The following is an 11,064-nucleotide window of genomic DNA, read 5'->3' as shown; positions in this document are numbered from 1 at the left end:
TGAAGATGGGGTGGTGGACGAGAGGGGGTTTGATGGGTAGGGGTTTCGAGGTGGAGGTGGCCGGCCGGAGTAGAAATGGGGGATGCGGCTGGAGGTAGTGAAGAAGAGAAAATGGTGGCTCGGTGATGGTGCTACCGGAGAAGATGAAGGGTTAGGGGATGATAGGGAGAGGTGGGGAAGAAGAAGAAGACGACGATGGTGGCTGGCCTCCGAGCCTCCCTCGTTCTCTGCCTCTTTCTGCTTTATAAAAAAAATCTCTCTCTAAAACCCTAACCGATCGAGTATATATATATATAAAAAAAAATGATATTAGACCCCTTTTCTCATCCGGACAGCCACATATTGCATTTGTGGTTACTCTTCACATTACATGGGGGGCCTGGGTACAGGCAAGCCCTAGAAAAAAAAAATGATAAATCCGACCCTTTCAATTTCTATGGACAGCTCTTCTTTCATATAATTCACTCCCCTTTTCATATGAGAAAATGGTAAACTCAACCCCCCTTCACTCGCTTGGACAACCGCCTGTAATGTATCCTCTCTTCTTTAATTCACTTACAGGGCACTCCCTCTTGGATGAATTACCCATCTTCTGAATTTGCACCGCGACACTATCGAGGCTTGCTCACTAGGCGAATCAGCTCAGATCTTGACGAAATTTCACAGGGACCTTGGTGGGACCCTAAGCCAGCCCAGGGTGTAATTTAGGGTCCTAGCACACTGATTTGAAAAAGTTAAGCACGAAACATGGAGGTGCAGGGCACGGTCAAAATGGGGTGTCTACAGATGCCCCTCTTTGGCAGAGTGTGCTTGTCACACGAATGGCAAAGCTGAATAGGCAACACATTTTGATCGACCCGAAAACAAAGCAAAGCAATTTATTTTATTTTTTATTCTGACACAAAGGGATTGGCAAAAAGACTCTTAACAAAACTCTAAAACTGCAAGCAATAGGGAGATAGTCTCTCTCTGACCCTTAACTCTGCAATTGGTACGTCTCAATGAGATGGTCTCTCTTGAAACTCTTAACTCAAGAAAACGTATCATATTGGTGAAACTACTTTCCACCTCAACCATTCAAAACAATGGGGAAACTGCTTTCAAACAAGCATTCTGAATCAAAAAAACAACTTTTCTCTCAAACAATCAAAACCAAAAGGAAACTACATTTCCGACAAACATCAATAACATGAGAAACTACTTTTCTCCAAAACCTCTATCTTTGAGAAACTACTTTTCTCCAAAAACTCTATCTTTGAGAAACTACATTTCTCTCCAAAAGCTCTGCCTTTGAGAAACTACTTTTCTCTTCCAAAAACTTCAAATAATTGAGAAACTACTTTTCTCTTCCAAAAACTTCAAATAAACGAGAAACTACTTTTCTCTTCAAAACTCTATCTCTGAGAAACTACTTTTCTCTTCAAAATCTTCCAATCATTGAGAAACTACTTATCTCTTCAAAACATCTTCAAATCCAAGGGGAAACTTCTTTTCGCCCAATCTTCAAAATCACGGGGAAACTACTTTTCACCCAATCTTTTTAAATCCAAGGGGAAACTACTTTTCACCCAAACTTCCAATCAAAGAGGAAACTACTTCTCGCCCTATCTTTCAATCATCGGGGAAACTACTTCTCGCCCTATCTTCCAATCAACGGGGAAACTACTTTTCGCCCAATCTTCCAATCAAAGGGGAAACTACTTTTCGCTCAATCTTCCAAATCATGGGGAAACTACTTTTCGCCCAATCTTCCAATAAACAGGGAAACTACTTTTCGCCCAATCTTTCAATCAACTGGGAGACTACTTTTCGCCCAAACTTTCAAATCATGGGGAAACTACTTCTCGCCCAATCTTCCAAACAATGGGGAAACTACTTCTCGCCCGATCTTCCAAACAACGGGAAACTACTTCTCGCCCGATCTTTCAAATCAAGGGGAAACTACTTCTCGCCCGATCTTTCAAACAACAGGGAAACTACTTCTCGCCCGATCTTCCAAACAACGGGGAACCTACTTCTCGCCCGATCTTTCAAATCATGGGGAAACTACTTTTCGCCCAATCTTCCAAACAACGGGGAAACTACTTTTCACCAGACGATAGCTATACAGACCATTACTGAAAATCCATCTGTTTAGCTATCCGGATAACTCTGACTCATCTCTTTCAAGGTAGCGAATCACCCAAGGTTTATATGGTCCTGCTAAACAGTTCCATATAAATCCACGCAGATATACCTGACTCCTAACTCGTTAGGTAGCGGTGCATTGCGAAGCGATGATTAAGCAAGTCACTACTTGACATTTTATTGCTAATTATCAGGGTATTCAAATATTTGAGGAAACTACTTCTCGCCCAAACATTCAATACCAAGGCGAAACTACTTTTCACCAAACAAAAATAAACAGGCCACTACTTGGCACCTCACCAAACAAAAAATAAACAGGCCACTACTTGGCACCTCACCAAACAAAAAATAAACAGGCCACTACTTGGCACCTCACTAAACAAAAAATAAACAGGCCACTACTTGGCACCTCACCAAACATCAAAAGATTGAAAAAAAAAATGCCCCTTGTTTGGGTTTAACAAAGAAAAGATTTTTTGAGGCCCAAAGGGCTTGCAAACATGATTGATGGGATTATCGATATTATATCGAGTTCACTGATAGCATAGCTATCTCCTGCCGAGAATAAATGGGAGTGCATGATCATTGCTGAAGACCATACTCGAAAAACTTGATGGAATTTTTGGGTACTGACTCTTTTAAAGAGAGGAAAAGCATTCTGCTAAGATTTGAAGATTGCAAAAAGTGAATTCTAGACTCCGTTGGGTACTAGATTTTCTGAAACATTGACTCTTTCAAAGAATGAGTTCAATTGATGAATTTGATTCAAGAGAGCGTTCAAGCTTCTCTTGCTTCTATTTGCTGAAAATATTTATCTCAATTATCTTGTATTTGATATCTTTTATGACGCAAGTCATAAAAGATGCCTCTAGTATGATTACTTCCATGACAGGATTCATTGGAGAGCAAAACCAGGATAGGTAAGAAAAGTTTAAGCTTGTATGGGTTCTTTCTCTGGTATATGGGTAAAAGGATATCCACAATGGATGAGTCTGAGAATTTTTTCTTTCATTGCTCACTACTTGAGGCTTTGATGTCTCTGGCAAGTTTGAACAAAATGTATTTTGCCCTTCTTTGATTCCTAACCAGGATCCACTTTGAATTCTCTTTACATTTCAAAAGGTGCACTCTCGCTCTTCCAGTGCCAAACACTTTGGACATTGAGAGAACAAGAATAAAAATAAGGAAAAGACTTCTAAAGACTCAATCAAAGAAGACTCAAATTACTCAAGGGACTTGACTCACTTTTGATTCACCCTTAGATAAAATGCGTTATTTTGTTATAGTAAGGCTAGCCACTCTTAGAGTACTCTCAAAAACCATGCCAAAAGGCTCTAATTTCCTCCATCGGGATTTCCGTCATGGTTATTACCCCTTTCGGATTGCTTAGTCTTAATGCCCGTAGTTTAAAAGGATATCAAAGTAAGTCTTGTCGACACTACTCGGATTCCAGGATCCTGCCCTTTTTGAAGACTACTTCTCCATCTCCTTGATTTCTCTCTTCACAGGAAGTCACAACTATTGCCTTCCGGTATTCGGTCTAAAAGACCACTTGTCTCAACTTTCGCTTGCACTAGAAGGACTTTCTAGGAAGGCTTGGGATCAAAAGGGTGGGATATTTAAAGTTCAAACGATTCGGACCGAATCTGGTCTAGCCAGACTACCTACGTACCCCAAAAATAGAGGATCAGGTCCGCGTAGTTCGCTTTGGGGTTTTTCACAGAATGGTTTAGCATTTAGCTTCAAAATTTTGAAAGGGGTTTTATCCCAAGGTTTGACCGAACTTGAATTAATCAAGTTGCCTACGTACCCCTGAAGAAATGGGGATCAGGTCCGACGTAGTTCGGGCGCATAAATGCCCCGGGTTTATCATGTGTTTGAAAAGAAATGGTTTGATTTGACTTTTAGGCCCAAAGGGTTTACAAAAAGATTTTTAAAACATTAGGATTTTGGCTATAAAAGCTCAGACTATCAAGGATGGCCTCCTGGTATACTTGGCGTACAAGCTCTTTTGCTTAAGATTCAAAGACTTAAAAAATTTTCTAGGAGTCTGAAGGCATGTCAGGCAAAACTTCAACCACTGCGCTCCACTCTCATCTCGAAGATCTTAAATTTATGCTCAAGGTTCCACAACTCCTTGTCTCTTTTTTCTTCTTTTTTTTTTTTTTTTTTTTTTTAGGGCTCAAATTTATCATACAACTTCCTTGCCAGAAAGTCTTCTCTCAATATTTCATCAACTCCACAGGATGTCTAATGCTTCACTCTTTAAAATCTTCACTTTTCAACTGGATGTCTAAAGCCGATGAAGTCTTGCTTTGCTCAACGACAGGGCATTCCCCTGGTTTATCCTTATAGGATCAAGCAAGACTACCTCAAACCCCTCTAAACAGGTTTATCAATTCTTTGCGCTCCTCGGGAGATAAAGTTTTGCCACTCCATCTTTCTCGAGTTTCAGATTTCGATACCACTATCAATGGCTTCGATTTCTTCTTTAAGTGGCTATGCTCGACGCTCTTCCTCTCGTTTGACCATCTTTCAGATCTCGAGGTGAATTTCGTCTGCATTCTCATCCGATAAGGGGGTCTTTAGTTGTTTTAAACATTAAATCCAAGAGTGAATCATAAGCATTGAAGATACAGAACCAAATGCTATATTGAATTGAAAACTTTGAAATACATAGATGACTCACAGACATGCCTCTATGGGCTCTTCATTGGTTCTGATAAAAAACAAAACACTGACTCTATATTTTTTTTTTGGTGTCATTGACACTACCAGACTCACCAACTTTCAACCTAGGAGTTAGTATAAACTTCACAAAAAACAAATCTAGAAACAAGATACTTGACATATGACTCTTGAAACATAACAGTTGAACAGAGGCGAGGACTTGGCACTGAAGTTCACAAGTAGCACGCCTTCCTCCATGTTAATACTGGCTAAGGAGTTCGACCCTGGTTCAGAAACCTTGGAAAGGGTGGTCCTCTGAAGTCCTGTTGACTTGGCCCAAATTGTCTTTGAAAACCTGCTGGTGACATCACCTTTTCTGCCTGAACATTCTCAAGACATTCAAACTCTGACATTTTGTCTTTTCCCTTCAACTTATTCCCTGGCTCTGGAGTGATATAAGTAACGGGATCTCTGGGAGGTTGAATGGTTCTTTCAAGCGCCTGGTTCGCAAAAGCATAGATTTCAGCAAGAGCAGAAAAGTCTTTCTCTATCCGGTTCTGGATTGCATGTTTCAAAGCTAAACAATTCTCCGTCAGGTGACCCGGGCCTCTATGATACTCACAGTATTGATCCATCCTCCAATTGTTGGGGAATGGTTCAGGCACAGGTTTAATATCTGGAAGTCTCAAACAACCTTCACTGACCCATTTCTTCATGATGGCTATAAGAGAACAAGGCATTTGAGTAAATTCTCTTTCCCATTTCTGACCCATCTTTTCTTCGTCTGCCACTGGCTTCTTTAAATGTTGGCGAGAAGGTTCAACATTCTTAACCTCCCTTGGAGCAATGAGAGGCTTCTTAAGAGATTGACGAGAAGGTCCAACACTTTTAACTTCCCTTGGAGCAATGCAAGGCTTTTTTCCATTATGCAAATCAACATATCTATCAAGGATTAAACTCTGAACAGAGGCCTCTTCTGTCATAGTACCCATATCAATAAGCTGCTTTGGAACAGAGTCACATTTAATGGACAAGTGCTGCATCTGAATTTTCATCTCTCTTACTTCCTCAGTTAGCATAGCCATCTGACCAAAGAGCTTGACCATCCAGTTTTCCATTCTGACAAGTGTAGTCCTCTCAACAGATTCTTCTAGAGATCGAGTGCTGGATGGGACAAGTGGCGTCTCAGAAATAGGGCGAATGAGAGATGCAGGATCCAAGATTGGTCCTTCAGTAGAAATGACATTTATCGAAGCTAGCGGCGGGACAGCATGAGCATCGAAAGGCTCTTCAATACTGAGCTCGTCTTCATCGATCATATCTTGCACTTTATGCTTCAGAGTATAACATTTATCAGTCGTATGACCCGAGCCACGATGATATGCACAAAATAAATCCTTTCTCCAATTCTTAGGCAGAGGATTAGGTAGGACCCTTTGTTCAAGCAATTCAATCTTGTTGTCCTTGATCAATCTCCTGAGAAGGTAGGATAACGAGCAAGGAAGCGGAGTAAATTTTCTTGTTTTCTTTTCTGCTGATTCTTCCCCTTCTACTACTGTTTTGGTTGTAGTCCTAACAGAATTGACATTATGTACCTCCTTTGGCTCGACCATAGGTCTTTTCCCTTCTTTGATATCAGATAAAGTCTTTGACCCCAGGCCTTTTACCAAAGCATCTTCAATTTGAGTTCCCGTCTTTATCAGATGGTCAAAACTTGGGTAGTGCTGAGGTGCCATGAAATGAAAATATTCGGATGATAGGCTCTTTACTACCAGCTTGATTTGATCTGCCTCTGAGAGTGCTTGACTCAATTGCACTAACTTTCTTTTCCATCGCCGGATGAAAGAGGTAAAGGTCTCCTGCGGACCTTGTTTCAACTGCTTCAAATCCCTCTTCGTAACCTCTATCCCGTCATCCATCGAAAATTGTTCAACCAGTTTGTTTGCTATGGCCTCCATAGTTCTGACTTCTTCTGGTTTCAGGCGCAAGAACCACTGTTTTGCGATTCCCACAAGGGACACAGGGAATAGTTGTGTCATCTGCTCGAGGTTGAGTCCATGTTGTTGGGAAAGCTTTATGAACCATCCTACATGACCCCGAGGACATCCAGTCCCATCATATTTATCATAGTCAGGGGTTTTGAATTTGGGTGGCAGAATAGCCTCAGGAGGTATCATAAACTCAGAAATGTCAAACTTCTTTGGCCCCTGAACTTTCATATTCTCTACATCTTGAGCCAACCTTCTGAACTTATCGTACATCTCCTTCTCTAACTTGTCATACATCTCTTTCTCTTTACTGACCACAGGTACACCATACTCTTCAGCATATTGCTCATCTTCTAAATTGACTTCAAATGGCGAAACGGTTGGTCTGTTCGAATTTGGAGACGCAACTCGAGGAGATTGGGGTATTGGCTCTCTAGAATTGGGGGCCTTGTCAGTATTCTGAATTTTCATATGGGTAATCTCCTCCTTCATGCTCGCCATGTCGCGAGTGAGATTTTTCAGCATCTCCTGAATGGCTATCATAGGATCAACTGGGTCAGCCATTGAATGAACCTCTGGTAATTCAGACAGCTCAGACAAAGAGAGTAAAGGTATTCTCGATGTAATGAGAGGATCAACTGAGTCTAGATATCGAAGATGATCTAGACCAAGCAGGTTTCAATTGGTTATCTCTTTTGAGGGTGATAACGATAGTTGCTCACCTTAAGAATCACTGAAATGGAAGTTAAAACACTAGGTTAAATGGATGATAACGGAGATAAAATATCCTCTACAAATAGAGACAAAAATAATCCTGAACATATTTGAATTACAAAATAGGTAAGTCAATCTGTGAAGGTCAAAGAAAGGTAGGCATTGATAACATGACCTACACCAACAGGATCTTAAGGAATCTTCAATTTATCCCTTTAAGTCTTTTTGAGATATGGCTACTCTCTTTTGAGGTATGAAAAAATTAAGAATGATAAACACCCCTAATCTAAATGAGTTTAGACCTCAGCAGTAATCATGCGCTTGAGACAGATAGGCAAGATTTAGCTAATCCATCAACGATCATGGTATAAGAAGGGTAAATCCATGACGGAAAATATGAATCAATTATATGCACAAAAGATTAAAAAAAAAAAAAAGATTATGACAAAAGTCAAGAATCTGATAATAATCCACAAATGAATAAATAGGAATAAACAAAAAGATCACGATACAACAAACTCATGGTCTATCCCTGACTTTGAAGAATAGCAGTTATGCTCAAAATGTTCCAGGTAAAATCCGGCAGCATCACAGCTATACAAGAAGACCGAGGTAAGGCAAACTCATGGTTTAACTAACTCCAAATGATGGCGGTCATGCTCAAAAATATTCTGGATAAAATCCGGCAGCATAACAACGCTAGACAAGAAAGTCCAAGGTAAACTCACGGTTTTCCTAACTCTAAGAAATAGCAGTTATGCTCAACATATTCTAGATAAAATCCAGCAGCATAACAACTATACAATGGATCCCCACGGCTCAATCAAAGATATACGAATAATAGTGGTAAGACAAGCTCAAAATATGGTTACCAGAGAAAGGTGACCAAATAAAGGACCGACCAAAGGTGAGAACAAATATGACCACGGGTCAAATCCTATAATCAACAGATCAAAGGAAATGGCAAGCAAAGCCACTGACTAGATCTAGATCTGAACAGAAAATGGATATAACCAATTGAAATGAATAAGGAACTCTAACTAAGAGGAGAACCCTAATATACATAATCAGTATATATAGGTATATATACATACACATATATCCTAACCAAGGGCACCAGCCCTAATCTATCTAACGGAGTCGAGAAAGTCTCGACTTGCGACAGACCAGTGAGTGTACTGGGACCGTGTTGTAGCCATATAAAATGAGCTACCCTAGTCTATTAATGGGACAAAGTTCCTAACTCTAGGCTCCACATGTATGAGCAACACATGTTCAACCCCATATGAATGCAATATATTTATATAAACACGGGTACTTCCTAATTGGGTTTCACTAAGTCAGTAAGTATATACATAATATATAAAACAAAGTAGGGCTCCGGACTCAATCTATCGGGTACTATGCATATGACCATACCCTTGATGTATAATGCCAGCACGCCCAGCATTATACAGAGTATGTTCACCGCTCATCGGCTGCTGTAGAACACCAGCACACCCAGTGTCTACGGCTGCATCTCCGGCGCATAGCTTGGAAATAGATTCAATAGCACCATCAGGGTGTAATAACATCACAGTCAGGTACGCATTGAATCTATCCCGTGGAACCAATAATAAAAAATAATAAAAAACAATTAAAGAAATAAAAAATAAAAAAATATATGATTATGCATGATGTGCAGTGTGTGAATCCCTTGTTTTAATTACGCACCTATCTGGTGCCCTGGATTCTAGCGATAGAGTTCCCATTTAAAATGATTTTAGCTCAAATTTCTCCAAAGTTAGTAAAGATGGCATTTTTAAAGAGTTAGGCAATGTTCCAAGAACTCCCCAGCAGAGTCGCCAGCCTATGGACCCCGATCCGAGAGGACGAGTGCGGCGAGGGACGCGAGATCCCCCTGCAATCCTCTGGATCTCCACAAAGTGAAGGAGAGCTCTGCCAAGGAACTCTCGAAACAGGTGCCACCCTCACAGCATAGCATGAGTGGCGATACAAAAAGAAAGAGATACATCCTGATCCGGACAGCCACATATTGCATTTGTGGTTACTCTTCACATTACATGGGGGGCCTGGGTACAAACAAGCCCTAGAAAAAAAAATGATAAATCCGACCCTTTCAATTTCTATGGACAGCTCTTCTTTCATATAATTCACTCCCCTTTTCATATGAGAAAATGGTAAACTCAGCCCCCCTTCACTCGCTTGGACAACCGCCTCTAATGTATCCTCTCTTCTTTAATTCACTTACAGGGCACTCCCTCTTGGATGAATTACCCCTCTTCTGAATTTGCACCGCGACACTATCGAGGCTTGCTCACTAGGCGAATCAGCTCAGATCTTGACGAAATTTCACAGGGACCTTGGTGGGACCCTAAGCCAGCCCAGGGTGTAATTTAGGGTCCTAGCACACTGATTTGAAAAAGTTAAGCACGAAACATGGAGGTGCAGGGCACGGTCAAAATGGGGTGTCTACAGTGGGCTACGCTTCTCCGAACACTCGCCCGATACAAAGTTCTTGATAAGAAAGAAAGAACAAAAAATCCCTCACAAGGGTTTACAAGAATTGCAGAAGATGTACAAATTGAGCCTATGATCCAAATCCTAAGCTTTAGAGGATGAGAGCCATAATCAAGTTTGATTCACTCTTTGGATGTTCAAATGAAGTTTTAGAGTGTTTGGATTCATTATTTGAATGTTTGGAATACCCATATATATAGGAAAAACCAAATATGACCGTTCAATGGCATTGTGGTAATTCCAGCAAAATTCCCAACGGCCATTTTTCCGACCGTTGTAGTGTTCTCGGAGTTCCGAGAATATTTCTCGGCGTTCCGAGAATTCTCGGAGTTCCGAGAAAAAATCTCGGAGTTCCGGGAATTCAAACAGAAGATGAAAAAAGTCTACTGGACCGAATCTCGGAGTTCCGAGAAGCCTATGTTGAGCAGATTTTCATTTCTGTTTTTGGGCTTCCAATTCTCAACCAAGATGGGATTGCTATGAGGGTTCCAAGGTGTTGGAACTCCACAAATACAATCACTTATTTATTTAGGGTGTGTGAGATTAACTTAATTATACCTTTCATAATCCTAAACTAGGATTGGATCTTAATACAATCTAATATAACTTGATCTTCAATGGATTCTTCAAGTCTTCATTTGTCTTGGACTTCGTTGTCTTTGGCCTTCATGATATGGTCCAATGAGATCTTCTTGGCCTCAATCCAAGCAATGTTGTCTTAGCACCAATGTGATCTATAACTTAGACATTCAAACACATTAGTGATCATAAATCACTTGTGTATTGGAATCATCAAAATAAGATGGGAATGCCAAGGTGGAAACCATTGGGCTTACATATATATATATATATATATATATATATACATCCTAACCAGGGCCACCAATCCTAGTCTAATCTTGCGGAGTCAAGGAAGTCTCGACTCATGACAGACAAGTGAGTGTACTAGGACCGCATTTGTAGCCACATGAGGTGAACTACCCTAGTCTATAAATGGGTCAAGCCTCCTAACTCAGGCTCCACATGTGTAAGCAACACATGTTCA

Source organism: Tasmannia lanceolata, unplaced genomic scaffold, assembly GCF_043159265.1.
Source record: "Tasmannia lanceolata isolate RefF3 unplaced genomic scaffold, GAP_Taslan_0.1 ptg000008l, whole genome shotgun sequence".
Classification (NCBI taxonomy): domain Eukaryota; kingdom Viridiplantae; phylum Streptophyta; class Magnoliopsida; order Canellales; family Winteraceae; genus Tasmannia; species Tasmannia lanceolata.
The sequence above is the reverse complement of the archived record's forward strand: the minus strand, read 5'-3'. Positions refer to the sequence as shown.